This window comes from Schistocerca cancellata, chromosome 1, assembly GCF_023864275.1.
Source record: "Schistocerca cancellata isolate TAMUIC-IGC-003103 chromosome 1, iqSchCanc2.1, whole genome shotgun sequence".
Classification (NCBI taxonomy): domain Eukaryota; kingdom Metazoa; phylum Arthropoda; class Insecta; order Orthoptera; family Acrididae; genus Schistocerca; species Schistocerca cancellata.
In genome coordinates, this window is record NC_064626.1 from 1,205,469,018 (window position 1) to 1,205,492,836 (window position 23,819).

A 23,819-nucleotide genomic window follows, 5' to 3' on the forward strand; every position below is an offset into this window, starting at 1 on the left:
ATGATAAATGTTTCTTTGGTTCTGTAACGTTGTCGTGTTAACTGACTTTACTCGTATGGGGCAAACAATCATAGGAGAATACTAACGGAATCTCATGACGATGATTACAGCCATAGCATTACAGGAAGCCTTCCACATGAATATTTTTGCTCCTCGACATTGGTCCAACTCATTCTTCATGGAGTACCACCAGCACATATGCTGTATTTTTGGGCTACCTATTTCCCCCCCCCCCCCCCCGCCCTAGTATTCGATTCTCACATGGTGACATGGCGCGCGGTGGCGTCGAAAATCCAGTTTCCTTACTGACATCTTTTCTCAAAGTATTCGAAGAAGTAACGCACTCATGAGTAACAACACTCAGTGGAAACAATGTAATTAGCATTGCAGTTTGGATTCCAGAAGGGTTGCTCGACTGATAATGTCATTGTTCATTCACTCATCAAACAATACAAGCCTTAAACAACAACACAGCACCAGTTGCTATGTTTTGTGATCTTTCCAAGGCATTTGATTTTATAGGCCATGTTACTCACTTAGAAAAATTCTAACAAACAGAATGCTAATGTTTGTGTTGAATAATTCTGATAATTTAGTAAATTTAGTAGACAATTTTGGTGACTGGAAAAGAACAGAGACTCCCACACGATTCAATCTTGGGTCTACATTGATACTTCATATATGGTAATGACCTTCCTCTTAACATTTATGAAGAGAATTCGTACTTTTTGCACACAATACTAGTGTTATAATATATCCCATTAGCGAGAAGTCAACAGAAGAGTTGACAAATGAATTTCTAAAAAATCCTTAACTGGTTCTCTCAAAATGGACACACCCTAAACATTGAAAGAAAACCACTAAATTCAGTTCTGTGCAGTAATTAGAGGCATACCAATAATTGATGTAGTACATGAGCAGGAGTCAGCAAATAGTGCGAAATTCTCTGAATTTTTGGATGTGCATACTGATAGAAACTTGAAGTGGCAGAAGTATATAACTGAGCTTTTCAAACAATCAAGTTTGGCTACTTTTACTCTGGATTTGATTGCTAATCTTGGAAGCAAACAAATCAACCTTCTGAAAAATTTTGCACATTTCCGCCCAAAATTATCTTCTGGAATAATTTGATGTGGCAACTCATAACTTAGAAAGAAATTATTGGTTATACAAAAGCGATCATTAAGAATAACATGAGGTTTACACCCAAGGACATAATGTAGGTAGCTCTTCAAGAAGCTAAGCATTTTAACAGTGCCATCAAAACACATATATTCGCTAATGAAATTAATCGTAAATAACCCATCATAATTTTAGGAGAAAAATGATACCTACACCACTGGAGGGAAAAGTGGCCTTTATTATATATCTTAAATCTGTCACTGGTTCAGGAAGGGATTTATTACACAGCAAAAAACTTTTTTTCCTACACCCAATAACATAAAATGTCTGACAGGTACTGACGCAAATTTTAAATTTAATTTAAAGTCATTTGTCGTGAACTACTCCTCTATTCCATTGACGAATTTGTACTTAAGAATTGGTATTGAGTAAAAGGATCTACATCTACATTTATACTCCACAAGCCACCCAACGGTGTGTGGCGGAGGGCACTTTACGTGCCACAGTCACTACCACCTTTTCCTGTTCCAGTCGCGTATGGTTCGCGGGAAGAACGACTGCCGGAAAGCCTCCGTGCGCGCTCGAATCTCTCTAATATTCCATTCATGATCTCCCCGGGAGGTATAAGTAGGGGGAAGCAATATATTCGATACCTAATCCAGAAACGCACCCTCTCGAAACCTGGACAGCAGGCTACACCGCGATGCAGAGCGCCTTTCTTGCAGAGTCTGCCTCTTGAATTTGCTAAACTTCTCCGTAACGCTATCACGCTTACCAAATAACCCTGTGACGAAACGCGCCGCTCTTCTTTGGATCTTCTCTATCTCCTCCGTCAACCCGACCTGGTACGGATCCTACACTGATGAGCAAACTCAAGTATAGATCGAACAAGTGTTTTGTAAGCCACCTCCTTTGTTGATGGACTACATTTTCTAAGGACTCTCCCAATGAATCTCAACCTGGTACCCGCCTTACAAACAATTAATTTTATCTGATCATTCCACTTCAAATCGTTCCGCACGCATACTCCCAGATATTTTACAGAAGTAACGGCTACCAGTGTTTGTTCCGCTATCATATAACCATACAATAAAGGATCCTTCTTTCTATGTATTCGCCATACATTACATTTGTCTATGATAAGGGTCAGTTGCCACTCCCTGCACCAAGTGCCTATCCGCTGCAGATCTTCCTGCATTTCGCTGCAATTTTCTAATGTTGCAACTTCTCTGTATACTAGAGCATCATCCGCGAAAAGCCGCATGGAATGGTTGTGAATGGTTGTGTTTCTATATTTCCTGAGTATTTCATATTTACATTTCCTGTTGTTTTATGTGGGTGTCTGATTCATATATCAAGAAAATGATGTCATCTACATAATCGTACCAGTATACAAACTTGCATTGCTTTTTTTATAACTTCATTGAATATCTTGTTTCCAATGTGGTTCTGAGATACGTTTGCATGTAGATCGTAGGTGGGTTAGGCCGCTGGTAGATCTTCTTTTTGCAGACAGAATTCCATGCTGAAGTGAATTACTTCTTCTCTGTTGTAATCTTTAGGATGGTTTCATTTTCACGCAGCTAAGCATTTGTTGTGTTCCCTTGTCTCTGCAGATGTTGTTTAATGATGCCAATTGTTTCTCCTATTGACAACTTTGCCTTAATTTTTGAGATGTCAACAGATATTAGGTTTGCAGATGATGGTGTATTTATGTCATTTTTCTTTTTTTCTGTCAGTTCATTGGTGTTTGGTAGGTTTCTATGGAGATGCACAGTTTCTGTAGTAATGTATGTGTGCACCCAGTTACTTGGTAAGATGGTACATTTCTTAAGTTGGTTACTGTTCTTATTGAACAGTTACATTTATGTATTTTTGGTAAACTGTCTAAGTTAGGTGCTTCAGGATCCCTTTGTGTCATATAATTTGCTTGAGTTTGCTTGGTGGTAATATTGATAGTCCTTAGAAGCTTCTGTATATTTCTTTGGTACCTCCTGGTGGTATCACATTAATTTAATGATGTCCTCTTCTGTGAATTCTTCTGTTTTGTTGACGTATTGCGCCTCATTCATAACAAGCAGGGTATTCCATCGATCCACCTTAGTAGTGATTGCTTTGTGTTTTGTAACATTTTGTTTTGTTTTGCAGATATGTTTTTTCTACAGATTTTATTTGAACTTATATGGTCTTGTTCTCCTTGATTATGTGTGTTATCTCTTCTGCTAACACTTCCCTTGCAACGTTGGCACTGATGTTTAGGTTTTAGAACTTTTCTCTTTCACTATATCTTTTTTCCACAGTTAAGTTTTCTTTTACTTTGAGTGACATTTTTATGTGTATATTTTGTTTGGCCCTCTTTTTAAGTAATTTTATCTTAGCTTTGGCCATTTTATGTTAGTTAAATTGACAAATTTGTAAATGAATTTGTGTTGGACATCCATCCTATCTTCTTTCTTCATTGTTGTGGTGGATTTCTTGCATTGATGTCTTTGTTTCTTCATTTTCATTAGTATTTCTGTGTATGATTTGATTCCTTGAGTGATTTCATCGAAATGGTAGGATATTTTTATGTGATTATGTGATTCAATCTGCATTTTATATAACTGAACAATGAGCTGCTGTTTTTAACATATAGGAAACTACTTTCTTGTTTTACGCAAAGAATGTCTGCTTTTCTTTGGGTTTACTTGTGCTGTATGTGATTTCCTACTTACACTGGCTTTGGAAAAACCTGACATGATATTATTACTCCGACAGATTTAGTTAAACATAATGTTTAGGCTAGTTTTGCATTTCTGTACTGTTGTATCCTTGAATTTGCTGTTGAGCTTAATGGGAAATGCTTGGTATGGCTTTGAGAGAACATTCTTGTTAGGGCTGGAAGGTTCTGTTGACCTGTTGACGCTTTTTCTGCGTTTAAGGTTTGAAATTTTTATTCTTGAATAAACACCATCTTTGTAAACACAATGTACTTCAGTTTATTCACCTAGACATTTTTGAACACCTATGTGTCACCTTCTGTGGGTTAAATTTATTTCGGTAAAATACAGTACAAAGTTCATGGTTATTTATCTATTTTTGGGCTAAAAATTATAATGTGTTAATTTAATATGGTTTGTTTCCATTGTTCAGGGGAGTGAAAATCTGCAAACAGAATAAACAATAAACAAAAAGGTTTTCACATTTAATGGGTCTCTTCTGGGTGTGCTGTCTTGGACAGGGTGCCATTTCACTCAGTGGTAGACACAATCTTTCTGCTTTCGTAGCCCTTAAGCCACAGGGTTCGAAGAACTACACTGATGGACTGGTTTATGGTTGCTCCTTGCTTCCATCAACACCGAACTGTTCCACTGCAGCAAGTCAATCGGGAGCTACCGACAACTCTACTTCACATTCAAATCTCATATCATGAGACTTCGTTTTGCGAAATTTAGAAATCCGATTAAACTTTTTGTCACATACAGACTTCTTCACGTGAGACGATACACCTCATATGAAGTTTCATATCAACATCCATTGGAAACCAATAGGAAATCCAGGTCAGAAGGTATTTGTATTACAGCACACGTGTTTTCTCGCCTCCAATGGTTATGGCGTGCGGGAAGGAAGACTGTTTTAAATACCTCTGTGGGCAGTGTACTTAGTATGATTTTGTCCTCACGGTTCCTGCGAAAGGGAAACTTAGGGAACTTTAATATATTCCTAGATTCCTCATTCAATACCTGTTCCTGGAACATTATGTATGCTTTTGCAGGATAACTGCCGTCTATCTCCAACAGACTTCCTGTTCACCTTTTTCAACACTTTTGTGATGACCCTCCGTAACTCAAACAAGTCAGCGAACAATTACAGTAATATTGTTTGCAAAAATTAATTATCTCCTATTAATCCTATTTTTATGGTTCTCAGTCACTTGGGCAATATTCTAGGACAGGTCGCACAAGTGCTTTATGAGTAATCTCGTTTGTAGTCATTTCACTTTTTCATTATCCTATCAGCGAAATGAAAACTCGCATATGTTTTATATAACACGTATCCTTTGTGATATCCTCACAAAGTTTTCAATATTTACAGACAGATATACCCATAATAACATGAGTTGTTATTGTGAATGTTCTCACTGTTCTTATAAGCACTTACGGCTTGCTTATAACCAGGTCATGATCACAGACGTGGAAGTTGCCGCGACAAAAATTCGGTAAGACTTCATTTAATACATGAAACACATGCACACAAATCTCTTCCAGTCACATTTCCGAAAAGTAACAACGTGCTAGGCGATGTTGGTCGCTCTTTACAGTCAGACGTCAAGCTGCGCTTTCTTTTGCACGCTGCGTGGAAACAGAACGTGGAATTACGATGAGAAGCCACAACGAAGAAAGGCATTAAATTTTCATTTGACGTCTCGCAGTAAACGGCAAAATAAGTGCGCGGTACCAGGATGACGTACATTTAAGGTACGCTCCGTTTCTTGGACCCTGATAATTGCACAAAGCTGCTTTTTCCCAGCGTCCGTCATGTTAAATTCATAGGAATTCGTTTTTTATCTTTCTCAGTACTGAGTAACACAGAGGGCACGCTTTAAAATTTACCCTCGGGAATTTCGCGCGTTCCTCTGTGTACTGTCTCTCTACGGACGTTGCTTCACCTGTTTCCTTTATTTCTTTATGTGTGTGTGCGTGTTGCTACCTACCGACACAAGAGTCGTTCTATCCGTCCTTTCTTCCTTTTTAATCAGATCTACTTGTCCTGCGTCTACATCTGTACTTTGCAAACACGAAAATATGACAATTTCGAATGTAATTATTCTCCCTCCTCCCACCGACACTCCCCTCCCCCCTGCCCTCACCGCGCTCTCAACCCTCCCTATACGTACTGTTATGTACTATTCGTTTGCATTTGTAAGTGTAGGTAAACCAGTGTGATCCATCATAACTCATTACCGTACTCCTTGTCAATAAATACTTCCAAAGAGATTCTTGCGCATCAGAGTGAGTGAGCAGCTACATCTACTGTACCCTCATGATTCGAAAGTACGTCACAGTGTTTGGTGCAGGGTGTTTCGTGAAGAAATAATACTTCCCTTACTTACTGTTCCACTTACTAATGCTGCGATGAAACGATTAATGCCGGTAACCTTCCGCATAAGCCTTATTTGTACGTTTTTTCGGTTGCGATCATTTTGTGCCGTAATTCAGCCCACAAATCCACAGTCAGTTCTAGCATTCTTACTGTCTCCTATCGCCTTCTTCATCTCTGTAATGGGAAAGGCGCCAAGTGGTTTAGACACTTCCAATTTATTTCATTCTGTTTATACGATTTACCCGGGTATAAGTTTAAATTTTTGTGATGCCACAATGATTACTTATACCTAACAATTAATCCAAATGCATGTAATAAGGAAATGTGAAATGGATAACTTCCGTTAACAAAAACATATGTTTCAACATAAAATTTTGAGCAACACAACATACATTAGAGAAAACAGTTATAACCCTGATTTCGCTCCTTCAAAGCCACCGGCTGCGTGGTGAAAACAACACATGCGTATTCAGCTTTGCCCAAATGTGGTCCATAAACGTGTTTGCTCCTATTTTTACATAAATGCTTGCCCTTTTCCTCCCTTCACATCCTCCAGTTTAAAAAGTCTTGCTAATGTTTCTACGTTGCGGTACTGTAATAGAAAGTGTGTTTTGTACCTTTGTGGCCTTTCATTCTCAAGCGAACTGTTCTGACGTTTAGAGACTAGCCACGCTTTAATATCTATTTTTTGAGTCATCAATCCTCTGACTCGGTTTATGCGGCTAGCCACGAATTCTTCTCCTGTGCCAACCTCTTCAACATCTAAGTAGCACTTAGAGCCTACATCCTCAGTTATTTGCTTAACGTATTCCAATCTCTGTCTTCCTCTACACTTTTACACTTTTTGCCCTCTACAACTCCCTCTAGTACGCTGGAAGTCATTTCTTGATGTCTTAACATATCATTCTGTCTTCTTGTCAGTGTTTTTCACGTATTCTTTCCTGAACGATTCTGTACATAAACTCCTCATTCCTTACCTTATCATTATTTACAACATTCATCATAAGCACCACATATCAAGTGCTTAGATTCTCTTCTGATCCGTTTTTTCCACAGTCCGTGTTTCACTGCCATACAATACTGTGCTCCTCACTTACATTCTCAAAAATTTCTTCCTCAAATTAAGGCCTATGTTTGATACTAGTGGACTTCTCTTGGCCAGGAATTCCATTTCTGCCAGTGCTAATCTACTTTTGATATCCTTCTTGCTCCGTCCGTCATTGGGTTTTTTGCTTCATAGGCAGTAGAATTCCTTAACGTCGTTTAGTTCGTGACCATCAACCATGTGAAATTTCTCTCTGTTCTCATTTCTGCTACTTTACATCACTTTACTCTCAGTCCATATTTTTTTCTCATGAGACTACTGTTCATTACATTCAGGTGATCACGTAATTCTTCTTCACTTTCACTCATAATAGCAATGTCAGCAGCAAATCGTACTATTGATATCCTTTCACCTAAATTTTAATTCTACTCCTGAACCTTTCTTTTATTTTCGTCATTGCTTCTTCGATGTACAGATTGAACAGTAGCGGCGAAAGACTACATCCCCATCTTACGTCCTTTTCAGTCCGAGCACATCGGTATTGGCCCTCCACTTTTATTATTCCCTCTTGGTTCTTGTACATATTGTATATTACCACTAACTCCCTGTAGGTTATCCCTATTTTTCTCAGAATTTCGAACATCTTGCACCATTTTACACTGTCGAACACATTTTCCAGATCGACAAATCCTATGAACGTGTCTTGATTTTTTCTTTAGTCTTGCTTCCATTATCAGTCGCAAATTCAGACTTGCCTCTCCGGTTCCTTTACCTAATGCCAAACTGATCCTTATGTAACACATCCTCAATTTTCTTTTCCATTCTTTGTGTATTATTCTTATCAGCAACTTGGATGCATGAGCAGTTAAGCTGATTGTACAATAATTCTCGCTCACTTGTCAACTCTTGCAGGCTTCGGTATTGTGTGTATGATATTTTCTTCGAGTGTCAGAGGGTATGTCGCCAGACTCATACATTCTACACAACAACGTGAATTGTTTTTTTGCCACTTCCCACAAAGATTTCAGAAATTCTGATGGAATGTTACCTTTCTGTGTTATTTTTTCTTAAGTCCTCCAAAGCTCTCTTAAATTCTGCTTATAAAAGAGATCCCCTACCTCTTCTTCTATAACATCAGACGACTCTTCCTCTCATAGAGACGCTTTCCACCTATCCGCTCTCTTCTCTACATTTAACAGCGGAGTTCCCGTTGAACTCGTAATGTTACCACCATTGCTTTTAATTTCACCGGAAGTTATTTTGACTTTCCTGTATGCTGAGTTAGTCCGTCCGATAATCATTCCTTTTTCAATTACCTCACGTTTTATGTGCTGCCATTACATCATAGCTTCCCTGAACTACCTATTTATTTCATTCTTCAGCGACTTGTATTTCAGTATTCCTGAATTTCCCTGAAAATTTTTTTTTACTTCCTCCTTTCATCGATCAATTGAAATATTTCTTGTGTTACCCACTGTTTCTTGGCAGCTACCTTCTTTGTACCTATGTTTTTCTTTCCAACTTTTGAGAGAAGTCCATTCCTTTTCAACTATACTTCCTACTGCACTATTCCTTACTGCAGCATCTATAGCCTTAAAGAACTTCAAGCATATCTCGTCAATCCTTAGAGCATCCTTATCCATCTTCTTTGCGTATTGTTTCTTCCTGACCAACCTTCGGCCTACTCTTCATGACTACTACATTGTGATCTGAGTCTGTATCTGCCCCTGGGTACCCCTGACCATGACGTATTCTAACTGAAATCTTTCTGTATCATCCGGCCTTTTCCAAGTGTACCTCCTCCTCTTGTGATTATTAAACAAAATATTCGCGGGAAATTTATTACAGATCTCTTTCGCCTCTCTCATTCTTGTGACAAGTATATATTCTACTGTAGCCATTTCTTCTAATCATTCCCCTACAACCGCATTGCAGTCGTCCATGACTATTAAATTTTCATCTCATTTTACGTACTTTATTGCCCTTTCAATATTCTCATATACTTTATCTCGTCATCTTCAGCTTGCGATGTCGGCATGTATACCTGAACTACTGTTGTCGTTGTTGGTTTGCCGTCGGTCCTGATAAGAACAACCTAACACTAAACTGTTAACAGTAACACATTCGCTGCCCTACCTTCCTATTCATGACGAATTCTACTCCCGTTATACCGTTGTTCGATGCTGTTGATATTACTTTATACTGATCTGACCAGAAATCATTACCTTCTTTCCATTTCACATCAATGACCACTGCTATATCTAGACTGAGCCTTTGCATTTCCCTTTTCAGATTTTCTAGCTTCTCTATTACGTTCAAGCTTCTGATATTCCACGCCCAACTCGTGGAACTTTATCCTTTCATTGGTTATTCAGTCTTTTTCTCATGGGCTCCCCCCTTTCGCATTCTCCTCCTGGGGATCCGAATGGGGGACTATTCCGGAATCTTTTGCCAATGGAGAGATCATAATGACACTCTTTCAATTATGGGCCACATGTTCTGTGGATACAAGTAACGTGCCTTGAATGCAGTGGTTTCCATTACCATCTGCGTCCTCACGCCTTTGATCATTGCTGATTCTTCCGCCTTTAGGAGCAGTTTCCCACCCCAGTGACAAGAGAGACCCCAGAACATCCCTCCGCTCCTCCGTCCTCTTTGAAAAGGTCATTATGACAATGAGAGTGACTTCTTATGCCGGAAGTCTTCTGCCGCCAATGCTGATTATTAATGGAAATGTGAAAGTGGCGGGTTTTGAACCCAGAACCAAGGTGGTTTTGATTACTAATCAAAGGTGCTTCCCCTGTACCAAGCCAAATACCTTGCGGAAAACATGCACACGGCATCTGCAACGTCCCTACCTCAATGTAAAGATGGGACTCTTGTTCGTTGACTTCAACACCATACTTGACTGTTCTAGTACGCCACTGATTCTGCTAGCTTTTTAGGAGATAGTTCATTGATAGTAAGTATGTCATGCACTGAACTCAGAAGAATCAAAGTTTTATCCTTTTTCCTCCAGTAGCATGTTGGAGCCATGTCACCTGACTTTTAACGAGTATTTTTACGTAATTACACGTTCTGTAATTTTTGCTCGACCCCTTCTGCTAAAGTCATGACATCCCCACGACGCCCTCCCTGTTTCCGTTCCCCTTCCTCCGATTAGCCTCACCCCATCGCCCCTCGCCCTCACTCCCTCATCTGCAACATATACCTATTTAAATCTCTGACTGCAGCTGCAAAACACAGTACTCTGATGTGTGATTCTGGGGAGACCAGATGGGTTGCTGACACAACTATTTACGTAAATTCTGCATTTATGTACACATATTTTGTAGGGTCTAGTACTGCAAGGAATCAAGGGAGAGGATGCTGTTACAAGTGGCCAAAATCCTCTTTCTACTACACAAATGCACATGTAGATTAATATGGGTCTTTATTTACATGAATTGGAAACATTTACTTAGCTTCAATAAAGTTCATGTTTTGTGGTACAGGCTCCTCAGTAATAGTCCTCTTGCGGACAGATGTGACGTCATTATCAGTAATCTTGGTAATACAAAATTTAGGTTCTCACTGTTAGTAACGTAAAATTCTGGTAGAGGTAAACTAGTCCCACTGTAGTCACTAACGTGGTCGCTACGTACTGTCATAGCCTGCGATGAACTAAACCCACTCTGCTAGTAAACTGACAGACGCCAAACTGGATGGGTAAGTGAGGATGTAGTACCCCGTGGTCTAGGGGTAGCGTCTTCGGTCCCGGGTTCGATCCCCGCCACTGCCTAAATTTTGATAAATAATCAGTATTGGCGGCCGAAGACTTCCGGCATAAGGAGTCAGCCTCATTCTGCCAACGGCCTTGTCAAAGAGGGCGGAGGAGCGGATAGAGGTTCAGGGCACTCTTTTGTCCTAGGGGTGGGATATTGCCCCTAAAGGCGGAAGAATCAGCAATGATCAACGACATGAGGATGCATAAGGCAATGGAAACCACTGCATTAAATTCACGTAACGTCAGAAATTTCTTCCTCAAATGAAGGCCTCTGTTTGATACTACTAGAGGTATCTTGGACAGATATGCCCTTTTTGCTAGTGCTAGTCTGCTTTTGATGTCCTCCTTGCTCGTCCGTCCGTCATTGGTTATTTTACTGCCTAGGTAGCTGAATTCCTTTAACTTCATCTACTTCGTGACCATCAATCCTGATGTTAAGTTTCTCGCGGTTCTCATTTCTGCTACTTCTCATTACTTTCGTCTTTCTTCGATTTACTCTCAGTTCATATTCTGTACTCATTAGATTGTTCATTCCACTCAGCAGATCATGTATTTCTTCTTCACCTTCACTCAGGATAGCAATGTAATCAGCGAATCGTATCATTGATACCCTTTCACCTTGAATTTTAATTCCACTCCTGAACCTTCCTTTTATTTCCATCATCTCTTCTTCGACGTACTGACTGAAAAGTAGGGGGGAAAGACTGCTTCCCTGTCTTACACCGTTTTTAATCCGAGCACTTCGCTCTTCATCGTCACCTCTTATTTTTTCCTCTAGGCTCTTGCACATATTATATATCACTCCTCTCTCCCTATAGCTTATCTTTGTTTTTCTCAGCATTTCGAACATCTTGCACCATTTTACATTGTCGAAGGCTTTTCGACGTCGATAAATCCTATGAACGTGGCCTCATTTTTCTTTAGTCTTGCTTCAGTAATCAACCGCAACGTCAGAATTGCCTCTCAGATGCCTTTACCTTTTCCAAAGCCAAACTGATCGTCGTCTAGCACACCCTCATCCGGCCAGTAATCTTTGTCTTCTTTCCATTTCACTTCACTGACCCTCTACTATATATAGATTGAACATTTGCATTTCCCTTCTCACATTTTCTAGTTTCCCTAACACGTTAAAGCTTCTGTCATTCCACGCCCCGATTCGTAGAACGTTATCCTTTCGTTGATTACTCAATCTTTTTCTCGTGTTCACTTCTCCGTTGGCAGCCCCTCCCGGAGATCCGAACAGGGGGCTATTCCGGAATCTTCTGCTGATGAAGAGATCACCTTTACACTTTTCAGTTGCAGGCCATATGTCCTGTGGATACACGCTACTTGTCTTTAATAAAGGGGCTTCCATTGCCTTCTGCATCCTTGTACAGTTGGTCACGGATGATTCCTCCGTCTTTTCCACCCCTAGGACAAGAAAGTGCCCTGACCCTCTGTCCCCTCCTCCGCCGTCTTTGACAAGGCCGTTGTAAGAACGAGGGTCTTCTTATGCCGAAAGCCGTCGGCCACCAATGCTGATTATTATTCACATTTTAATCAGTGGCCGGATTCGAACCCGTTCAAGCTTCTGATATTCCACACTCCGACGAGTAGAACGTTGGCCTTTCGTTGATTATTCTGTCTTTTTCTCGTGGTCTCCTGCCTTTGGCAGTCCACGCCTGAAGATTCAGAAATAGCCGGCCGCTGTGGCCGAGCGGTTCTAGGCGCTTCAGTCTGCTGCTACGGTCGTAGTTGCGAATCCTGCCTCGGGCACGGATGAGTGTGATGTTCTTAGTTTAGTTAGGTTTAAGTAGTTCTAAGTCTAGAGGACTGATGACCTCAGATGTTAGGTGCTATAGTGCTTAGAGCCATTTGAACCATTTGAAGTACTGAGAAATCTTTCGCCAATGGATAGATCATCATGAAAGTCTTCCAGTTATAGGCCACATGTCCTGTGGATACAAGTTACGTGTCTTGAATGCAGTGGTTCCTATTGCCTTCTGAGTCCTCATGCTGTTGATCATTGCTGATTCTTCCACCTTCAGGGGCAGTTTCCCACCCCAAGGACAAGAGAGTGCCCTAAACATCTCTCCGCTCCTCCGCCCTCTTTGAAAAGGCCATTGGAAGAATAAGAGTGACTTGTTATGCAGCAAATATCGACCGAGAATGCTTATTATTAATCTAAATGTACGCAGTGATGGGTTTTGAACCCAGAACCAAGGACCCTCTGATTACCAATCAAAGACACTATCTCTAGACCACGGGTGCAAGGTATTCCTGTTTTATTGATCACACCTTGAATGAGAGTGTATCTATCCTTGCATGGAAACAGCTGCTCATCTAAGAGTGATTTTTTTTCCATATGTAACGTAACGGTGCAAGAAACAGGCAATGAAAGAAATCCAAATACGAGTAGCAGGTGTAAAGCGACTTGTCCTTAGTCTTTGGGATAGTGTGTCCAGTCTTTCAACTCTCATTAACACGAAAATCTCTGTGATTTGTTCACATGTCCGTATCCACCAAAATGAAGGATAGTGCTCTTTCTACGGGGAGTTCATTGTGCCGCTTCTCAGAAAGATCCTAAATGCTCAAATCTTTGCAGGTCTGCACCTCATAGTTACTTATTAAAAGTCATAGAAAATGGAAACTGTACAATAAACTATTTACAGGAAGTGATCTGCAAAGCACCCGCCAAAAGGACAGGTGTGGTCCTTATAAAGTTACACGATGATTAACTCTATAACTGGCGGCAAAGCATTCAATAAGATGTATGAGGGCAAGTACCACACCACGTCCAATGATCTGAGAGCTTGCTGAAAACTTAAACGCCTCCGAATTTTTTATTCTGTTCTCAATATCGGCCCAGATATTATATGTCATGCATGCAACTCGGTCGACTTTCCCGCTTTACTGACGCTACTTGCAGTCCTCTGCCCCTAGGGTGGTCCGAATTGTAGTGTGCAATATTGCAGTGTGTAACATAACTATGTCGGTGCATGAGAAACAGCGCACTGTAATCGCGTTTCTAACAGCAGAAAACAAGCTTTGTATTGAAATCCGTAGGAGAGTGAAAGCTGTGTACGTTCATGATTGTATCGACATCAGGAATTTGCGAGTTGGGTTGTTCACCATTTCGACCCCAAAAACAAGAGAGCATCACTGCAGTTTCACTGTAAAGGATGTTGTTGATGTGGTCTTCAGTCCAGAAGCTGGTTTGATGCAGCTCTCCATCCTACTCTATCCTGTGCAAGCTTCTTCATCTCCCAGTACCTACTGCAACCTACATCCTCCTTAATCTGTTTAGTGTATTCATCTCTTGGCTCCCTCAATGATTTTTACGCTCCACGCCGCTGTAAAGGATACCAGCCGCCAAAAAAGTTCAAGGCCATTCCATTAACAGCTAGAGTCACGCTCACAGTTTTCTGGGATGTTCAAGGTGCGTTGCATTTGGAATTCACGCCTGAAGCCACCACCATAAACTCGATATTGCGAGTCCTTCAGAAAACTGAAAGCACGAATTTGAAGAGTTTGTCTACACATGGAGAACGTTTTCCTTCAGCATGAAAATGCCAGATCCCACAAGAGCGCTACGATATTTGCAACAATCCGACACTTTTGGTTCGCTTTCAACGACCATCCATACAGTCCAGACTTGGTACCATCTGATTTTCATCCGTTTTCAAAACTCAAAGAATACCTTCGACGACTTCTCTTTGATAGTTATGAAGTGGTGTAAGCAAAGGTGAGGTTACGGCTTCGTCAACACGTTCAGACATTCTGCAGTTACGGTATCAACGAACTGCCCTCTCAGTGGGAGAAAAATGTTCGTCAGTAGAGTGACCATGTTGAGAAATAAGTATGTAGACATGAAACATGAAGAGACGGAATGTTAATAACGTTTGTTTTATTTAAAACGCATTCAGAGTTTTCACGTCAAAGATTTGGAGGCATTACTTTTCAGCACATCCTCGCGCTATTCGCAGTAAAGCACAGTTGTGTTTAAACTAACATTCGATGTGAACACAGCTTTAATTTCTTTGTATGAGAGAATGTAATACATTGTCCACCTTTTTTGAAAGGTATGCTGCCGACGTTACAACAGAAAGCATCTGAACGATGCACAACGAATCTCTTCCGCTTATCTCCTTTGAATGTTCTCCGTCTACTTCGGTAATTCTGTCTGAAATGGTCTCAGACGAGCTACATCTACAGCTACACATATATTCCGCAAGCCACGTACGGCGCGTAGCCGACACTACTTGTCATATCCTTCCTGTTCCACTCGCAAACAGAGCTAGGATGGAACGACTGTCTGTGTGCTTCCGCATGAGCCCTAATTTCTTGTATCTTATTTTCGTGGTCCTTACGCGCAATATACACTCCTGGAAATGGAAAAAAGAACACATTGACACCGGTGTGTCAGACCCACCATACTTGCTCCGGACACTGCCAGAGGGCTGTACAAGCAATGATCACACGCACGGCACAGCGGACACACCAGGAACCGCGGTGTTGGCCGTCGAATGGCGCTAGCTGCGCAGCATTTGTGCACCGCCGCCGTCAGTGTCAGCCAGTTTGCCGTGGCATACGGAGCTCCATCGCAGTCTTTAACACTGGTAGCATGCCGCGGCAGCGTGGACGTGAACCGTATGTGCAGTTGACGGACTTTGAGCGAAGGCGTATAGTGGGCATGCGGGAGGCCGGGTGGACGTACCGCCGAATTGCTCAACACGTGGGGCGAGAGGTCTCCATAGTACATCGATGTTGTCGCCAGTGGTCGGCGGAAGGTGCACGTGCCCGTCGACCTGGGACCGGACCGCAGCGACGCACGGATGCACGCCAAGACCGTAGGATCCTACGCAGTGCCGTAGGGGACCGCACCGCCACTTCCCAGCAAATTAGGGACACTGTTGCTCCTCGGGTATCGGCGAGGACCATTCGCAACCGTCTCCATGAAGCTGGGCTACGGTCCCGCACACCGTTAGGCCGTCTTCCGCTCACGCCCCAACATCGTGCAGCCCGCCTCCAGTGGTGTCGCGACAGGCGTGAATGGAGGGACGAATGGAGACGTGTCGTCTTCAGCGATGAAAGTCGCTTCTGCCTTGGTGCCAATGATGGTCGTATGCGTGTTTGGCGCCGTGCAGGTGAGCGCCACAATCAGGACTGCATACGACCGAGGCACACAGGGCCAACACCCGGCATCATGGTGTGGGGAGCGATCTCCTACACTGGCCATACACCACTGGTGATCGTCGAGGGGACACTGAATAGTGCACGGTACATCCAAACCGTCATCGAACCCATCGTTCTACCATTCCTAGACCGGCAAGGGAACTTGCTGTTCCAACAGGACAATGCACGTCCGCATGTATCCCGTGCCACCCAACGTGCTCTAGAAGGTGTAAGTCAACTACCCTGGCCAGCAAGATCTCCGGATCTGTCCCCCATTGAGCATGTTTCGGACTGGATGAAGCGTCGTCTCACGCGGTCTGTACGTCCAGCACGAACGCTGGTCCAACTGAGGCGCCAGGTGGAAATGGCATGGCAAGCCGTTCCACAGGACTACATCCAGCATCTCTACGATCGTCTCCATGGGAGAATAGCAGCCTGTATTGCTGTATATTGGAGGCAGTAGAATACACTCCTGGAAATTGAAATAAGAACACCGTGTATTCATTGTCCCAGGAAGGGGAAACTTTATTGACACATTCCTGGGGTCAGATACATCACATGATCACACTGACAGAACCACAGGCACATAGACACAGGCAACAGAGCATGCACAATGTCGGCACTAGTACAGTGTATATCCACCTTTCGCAGCAATGCAGGCTGCTATTCTCCCATGGAGACGATCGTAGAGATGCTGGATGTAGTCCTGTGGAACGGCTTGCCATGCCATTTCCACCTGGCGCCTCAGTTGGACCAGCGTTCGTGCTGGACGTACAGACCGCGTGAGACGACGCTTCATCCAGTCCGAAACATGCTCAATGGGGGACAGATCCGGAGATCTTGCTGGCCAGGGTAGTTGACTTACACCTTCTAGAGCACGTTGGGTGGCACGGGATACATGCGGACGTGCATTGTCCTGTTGGAACAGCAAGTTCCCTTGCCGGTCTAGGAATGGTAGAACGATGGGTTCGATGACGGTTTGGATGTACCGTGCACTATTCAGTGTCCCCTCGACGATCACCAGTGGTGTACGGCCAGTGTAGGAGATCGCTCCCCACACCATGATGCCGGGTGTTGGCCCTGTGTGCCTCGGTCGTATGCAGTCCTGATTGTGGCGCTCACCTGCACGGCGCCAAACACGCATACGACCATCATTGGCACCAAGGCAGAAGCGACTCTCATCTCTGAAGACGACACGTCTCCATTCGTCCCTCCATTCGCGCCTGTCGCGACACCACTGGAGGCGGGCTGCACGATGTTGGGGCGTGAGCGGAAGACGGCCTAACGGTGTGCGGGACCGTAGCCCAGCTACATGGAGACGGTTGCGAATGGTCATCGCCGATACCCCAGGAGCAACAGTGTCCATAATTTGCTGGGAATTGGCGGTGCGGTCCCCTACGGCACTGCGTAGGATCCTACGGTTTTGGCGTGCATCCGTGCGTCGCTGCGGTCCGGTCCCAGGTCGACGGGCACGTGCACCTTCCGCCGACCACTGGCGACAACATCGATGTACTGTGGAGACCTCACGCCCCACGTGTTGAGCAATTCGGCGGTACGTCCACCCGGCCTCCCGCATGCCCACTATACGCCCTCGCTCAAAGTCCGTCAACTGCACATACGGTTCACGTCCACGCTGTCGCGGCATGCTACCAGTGTTAAAGACTGCGATGGAGCTCCGTATGCCACGGCAAACTGGCTGACACTGACGGCGGCGGTGCACAAATGCTGCGCAGCTAGCGCCATTCGACGGCCAACACCGCGGTTCCTGGTGTGTCCGCTGTGCCGTGCGTGTGATCATTGCTTGTACAGCCCTCTGGCAGTGTCCGGAGCAAGTATGGTGGGTCTGACACACCGGTGTCAATGTGTTCTTTTTTCCATTTCCAGGAGTGTAGTTCGACTGTCAGCTTCAAATGCCAGTTCCCCGAATTTTCTTGACAGTGTGTATCGAAGAGAAGGTCTCCTTCCCTCCCAGGGATTCCCATTTCAGTTCGAACCTACCGTTAACAAATCTAGCAGTCTGACCTAGTAACGGATCCCAAACACTCGAGCAGTACTTGAAATATGTCGCACCAGCGTCCTGCATGCTGTCTCCTTCACAGGTGAACCAGTCTTTCCTAAAATTCTCCCAATAAACGAAGTCGACCATTCGCCTTCCCTACCACAGTTCTCACACGCTCGTTCCGTCTCATATGGGTCTGTAACGTTATGCTCAGGTATTTAAAAGACTTGACTGTGTCAAGCAGGACATCAGTAATACTGTATCCGAACGGTACACGCTTGCTCTGCCTCCTCATCCGCATTAATTTACATTTTTCCACATTCGGGGCTCGCTGCCACTCATTCCACCAACTGGTAATTTTTTCCAAGACGTCTTGTATCTTCCTACAGTCACTCAACTACGTGTAAAAGTCGACGGAACGATATATTTGTAAGCTACCTCCTTCGTAAGCCACTTACTTCTCGTCTGAATTATTCTGAAAGACTCCCAGTCGAGCAACTCCCTGCGACTAGGTTCATGTCGCATTGCAGTTTAAAGCAGTTCAGGCATTTGCACAACCTTCTCATAATCGTTCGTCAGTCGTGCAATCAAATGATTTTTATCTGCAGCCCACTGCAGACAATTGTGTCAGCTGTTAATGCCTGCTCTGATCATCGGTCCCCTCCAGGTATCGCTGTAGTTCGGTACTTTTTTCCGGGCTTGCAACAGCTACAGCATAATTTATGATTAACCTCGTGAGATTTGATCTTGTAAATTAGTCATCGAACTGGTTGTGTGCGCTGCCGATGGACACAGAAAATGTGTTGTTCAGGACTTTAGGGCGGACGTGATAGGTAGGAAGTGGGCGTCCGTGTGAGGGCGATGGTTAGGTGATTAAGAACACGATAAACGTGTGTTCAGTGACAATAACTTGGCTTTATCGCCATAATTCTACCGCTAAGAGCACAGAAGACTGAATTTACAGCACCTGGAGTCTACAGACAGACAGGTATGCTGCCTGCAAGAGGAGCTGAACGGTACGGCTAGATCGGACGAGGGCTGGCTGAGAAGAAGCGACCGGTCGGAGTTGCTGCCCGCTCACCTCTCTCCCCTGCATCCCCACGTGACTATTCTCGTTTCTCTGATTGGTTACTGGGGATGCTTTAGACGACCGCCTGCCTTAGCGACAATCTTCGAAGGCGTTGCTCCATCAGCAGCACCTACTGTGAGAATTTTCTTATGTGAAGTGAGCGCGGATAGGTGCTGCTATCCAGTCATATCTGGTGCTAAGACGGCCCACACCTACCACAGCACGGCAGAGATGCCTTTCTACATCGTAGAATGAATCAAAAATGACAAAATTACATACTAAAGGTTTTAAACCACGAAGAAAATTCCCTTCCCGCTCTGTCTGCCTGTCCATCATGGACAGTGCAGACTGCACCCGGGGTCCATTCGGTTGAACAACCGCCAGACGCATTGTTGAGAGCGATGCTGGAACTGGTTGCCGCTGCCTGTGACACACAATGCGACCCCTCCGGTGGGATTAAGAGGGTGTACCAATCCCCCTCTGGTAGGTACAGAACTAACTCGCTCGTACTGTTGCAACAAGTGACGAGCTAATAAGCCCACGACCTGCTCCGAAAATTATCCAGTGCCACCGTCGAACCTCGAACCTCCGTTTAGGCAGCAAGCACTGCGCTGCCCGCTGCGAACATGCCAACCGTCGCAACAATAGCGAACAAGGATGCGTTGAACTGCACCCCATGCAGAGATAAGCGAAGCAGTAGCAATCCACAGTGTTGCACTTCGAGGCTGAGGGCGTCGCGGCCGCCTTTACCGATTTTGCCAGCTGTTGTTGTTGTTGTTGTGGTGTTCAGTCTTGAGCCTGGTTTGATGCAACTCTCCATGCTACTCTATCCTGTGCAAGCTCCTTCATCTCCCAGTACCTACTGCAGCCTACATCCTTCTGAATCTGCTTAGAGTATTCATCTCTTGGTCTCCCTCTACAATTTTTACCCTCCACGCTGCCCTCTAATACTAAATTGGTGATCCCTCGATGTCTCGGAACATGTTCTACTAACCGATCCCTTCTTCCAGTGAAGTTGTGCCACAAGCTCCTCTTCTTCCCAATTCTATTTAATACCTCCTCATTAGTTATGTGATCTACACATCTAATCTTCAGCATTCTTCTGTAGCACCACATTTCGAAAGCTCCAGTTCTCTTCTTGTCTAAACTATTCCCGTCCATGTTTGACTTCCATACAGATACTTTCAGAATCGACTTCCTGACACTTAAACGTGTACTCGATGTTAACAAATTTCTCTTGTTCAGAAATGCTTTCCTTGCCATAGCCAGTCTACATTTTATATCCTCTCTACTTCGACCATCATCAGTTATTTTGCTCCCCAAATAGCAAAGTCCTTTACTACTTTAAGTGTCACATTTCCTAATCTAATACCCTCTCCATTATTCTCGTTTTGCTTTTGTTGATGTTCACCTTATATCCTCCTTTCAAGACACTATCCATTCCGTTCAGCTGCTCTTCCCGGTCCTTTGCTGTCTCTGGCAGAATTACAATGTCATCGGCGAACCTCAAAGTTTTTATTTCTTCTCCATGGATTTTAATTTCTACCCCAAAAATTTTCTTTCCTTTCCTTTACTGCTTGCTCAATAACATTGGGGATAGGCTACAACTTTGCCTCACTCTCTTATAGCTGCCATCTGGTTTCTGTACAAATAGTAAATAGCCTTTCGTTCCCTGTATGTTACCCCTGCCACTTTCAGAATTTGAGAGTATTCCAGTCAACATTGTCAAAAGCTTTCTCTAAGTCTACAAATGCTATAAACGTAGGTTTGCCTTTCCTTAATCTATTTACTAAGATACGTCAGTATTGCCTCACGTGTTCCAATATTTCTGCGGAATCCAAACTGATCTTTCTCGAGGTCGGCTTCTTCCAGTTTTTCCATTCGTCTGTAAAGAATTCGTGTTAGTATTTTCAGCAGTGGCTTATTAATAATAAGACATTAATAATGCCGTCCTCGGTGGTCTAGCGGTTCTGGCGCTGCAGTCCGGAACCGCGGGACTGCTACGGTCGTAGGTTCGAATCCTGCCTCGGGCATGGGTGTGTGTGATGTCCTTAGGTTAGTTAGGTTTAAGTAGTTCTAAGTTCTAGGGGACTTATGACCTAAGATGTTGAGTCCCATAGCGCTCAGAGCCATTTGAACCATTTTTGCCATTAATAATAAGCCATTTTCCTGATATCGTGGTCGAAAAGAGCCGAGTGCAATGGGCTGTTTCTGAAATAACTTATCTTAGAGAGAATGAAAACTAAAACGAATAAATTGGCACATATTGGAGAAAGTATTTCTGTGTAGTGTTTCCCTGTACGTGAAAACACATAAGTAATCGCGGAAATTCAATTTTCTTCAGCAATCTAGAGTAATCGTTTGAAGGAACACGATATGGAGGTAGGGTAAATGAAACACGTTTTACAGAAACGTTAAACTTCTTGTTAAGATATTATACAAGTCGTAGAGTAATCAACTGAGTAATAACACCGCGTAAAAGAAACAATGAGACACTGCGAGAATGCAAACGAGAGAACGAACAGTAATTTTCCTAGATCGCTCTGCCAAAGCAATGTTGGTTTGTGACTTCGACCTTTTTTAGCCCATCCCGTGTAATCCAGTTTCCGGAAAGAGAGACACGAAAACTTTCAGTCCCAAGGAGAAGCTTCATTCCAAATGTTTGCTGAAGAGTTTTTAATGGATCTACACAGGAACAGAGCGTAAAAGGTTTTTGCTGGTACCATCCGACTACTAGCTCTATTAACCATATCCTCGACAGTAAAGATTGTATTTCTTGTTGTTATCGTTTATGTACGAATCAATATTTAACTGTGATGCACTTTATCATAACTAAATTTGTACAACAGTTTGCAGAGGTCTTTCCATACAAGTTTTGAATTCTGTAAACCTGTAGACCGCTTATGCACTTTTCCATGGCGGTGCCAAGAAACGAAGTGCGTTATTTACGATCACTAGGAAATTATCAATCAATACGATTTCAGCGATTTCTACACAACATACAGATATGATGCATAAAGAAGATGACATATCTCATACTCCAAAGCATGCTTCACGCTTAAGAGATTATTGTCAATAAATGTCAACACTTTATTCTGAAAGCAGATATAACACTTAGGCAGAACAGAGTAGCTAAAAATTGTGAGTTGAAATGATTTTTCCTCTGCAAACATCTTAGGAAAAGAGTTGTGGTTTTTCTGTAAATTTGTGAAACACTGTTTTTCATAATAATTTGTTTCGGCCATGATCGTTGCTGGCATGTAACATAATTTGCACGGCTTCCAAGCTATAGACCATTTATTCAATCATACATAGTTACAGAAACGGCTGTCTAACACGCGCTGCACCAGGCAACCACAGTTACAATAAGAGGTTTCCCTTTCTTTCAAACTCATGCGTGTACGAGCCTTAGCATGTTCAGTCTGATACGTTCACATCGACCAGGCTTCATCCGAACAAAGACAGTATGGATACGACGCTCCACTGTCTCCACGTTTGGAATGGGCTCTGCATGCACGATGCTTTTGAGATGGCCCCTTAACCAGAAATCGTACGAATTGAGTTCTGGTGTACGAGCAGGCCATACATTTGGACCCCCTTGTCAGATTCATCGACCAGGAGTGCCACGATTGAAATGCGTCCTTACGTTATTTCTGACGTTAACGAAGAAGTGAGCTGGAGCACCATCATGTAGCAGCCACATAACCCTTAGAATCATCAATGGCACTTCTGCCAGCAGGGGAGGGAAAGTCCCCCGCAAGGAAAGCAGATGGTTCCGCCCTGTTAGTTGGCAGGCGACGGGGAAGGAAGACTGACTCCAAAATACGGTCGCCAGTTATCCTGGCCCACAAATTCCGGATGCATCGATACTGATGTTTCGCTATCACCATACCATGGGGGTTCTGCATGCTATCCTACTGTTATGATATTTGAAGATACGACTCCGCGTAAAGGTGGCCTCATCTGTGAATAGGATGGATGACTCAAATTCCGAAATCACGGTCCCCTGCTGAAGGAACCAGTGACAAAACTGCTACCGATGTAGATAGTCTGTCGCTAGTAAGACCTGCACACGCTGTAAGTGATAAGTGCAGTCACAGTTGTCATGGAGAACGTTCCACACGGTCGTCTGGCTTACCCTGTACTGGCGACCCAACTGCCTGGTACTGACATGGCGCTCGACTTCTAAGGTGTTAATCACATCTTCCTCCAAGTCTGGTATTCGAACATTTCGGGTACGTCCTTCATGATTTTCTGATTCCTGAAGCGAACTTGACTCAGAACAACGGCGAAACACTGTTGCAAACATTGAATGCTGTGGTTGGTGTCGGCGGAGATAGGTCTCCTGGTATAGGTCTCCTGGTACAACCTTACTGCCGCCGCCAGTTGCTATTTACCTTTCCGTAAGTAAACACGATGTCTACAAGCTCTCGATTCGAATACGGAACCTTTGTGTACCACCTTCCACTGCAAGGTGAGTCGGTAAGAGAAGTGAATCGGACACAATATTACCAATTACTATGGCAGGAGAGGACGATAGGACATGACGTATAGGGAACAGTGCTACCCTCTAGGAGGAAAC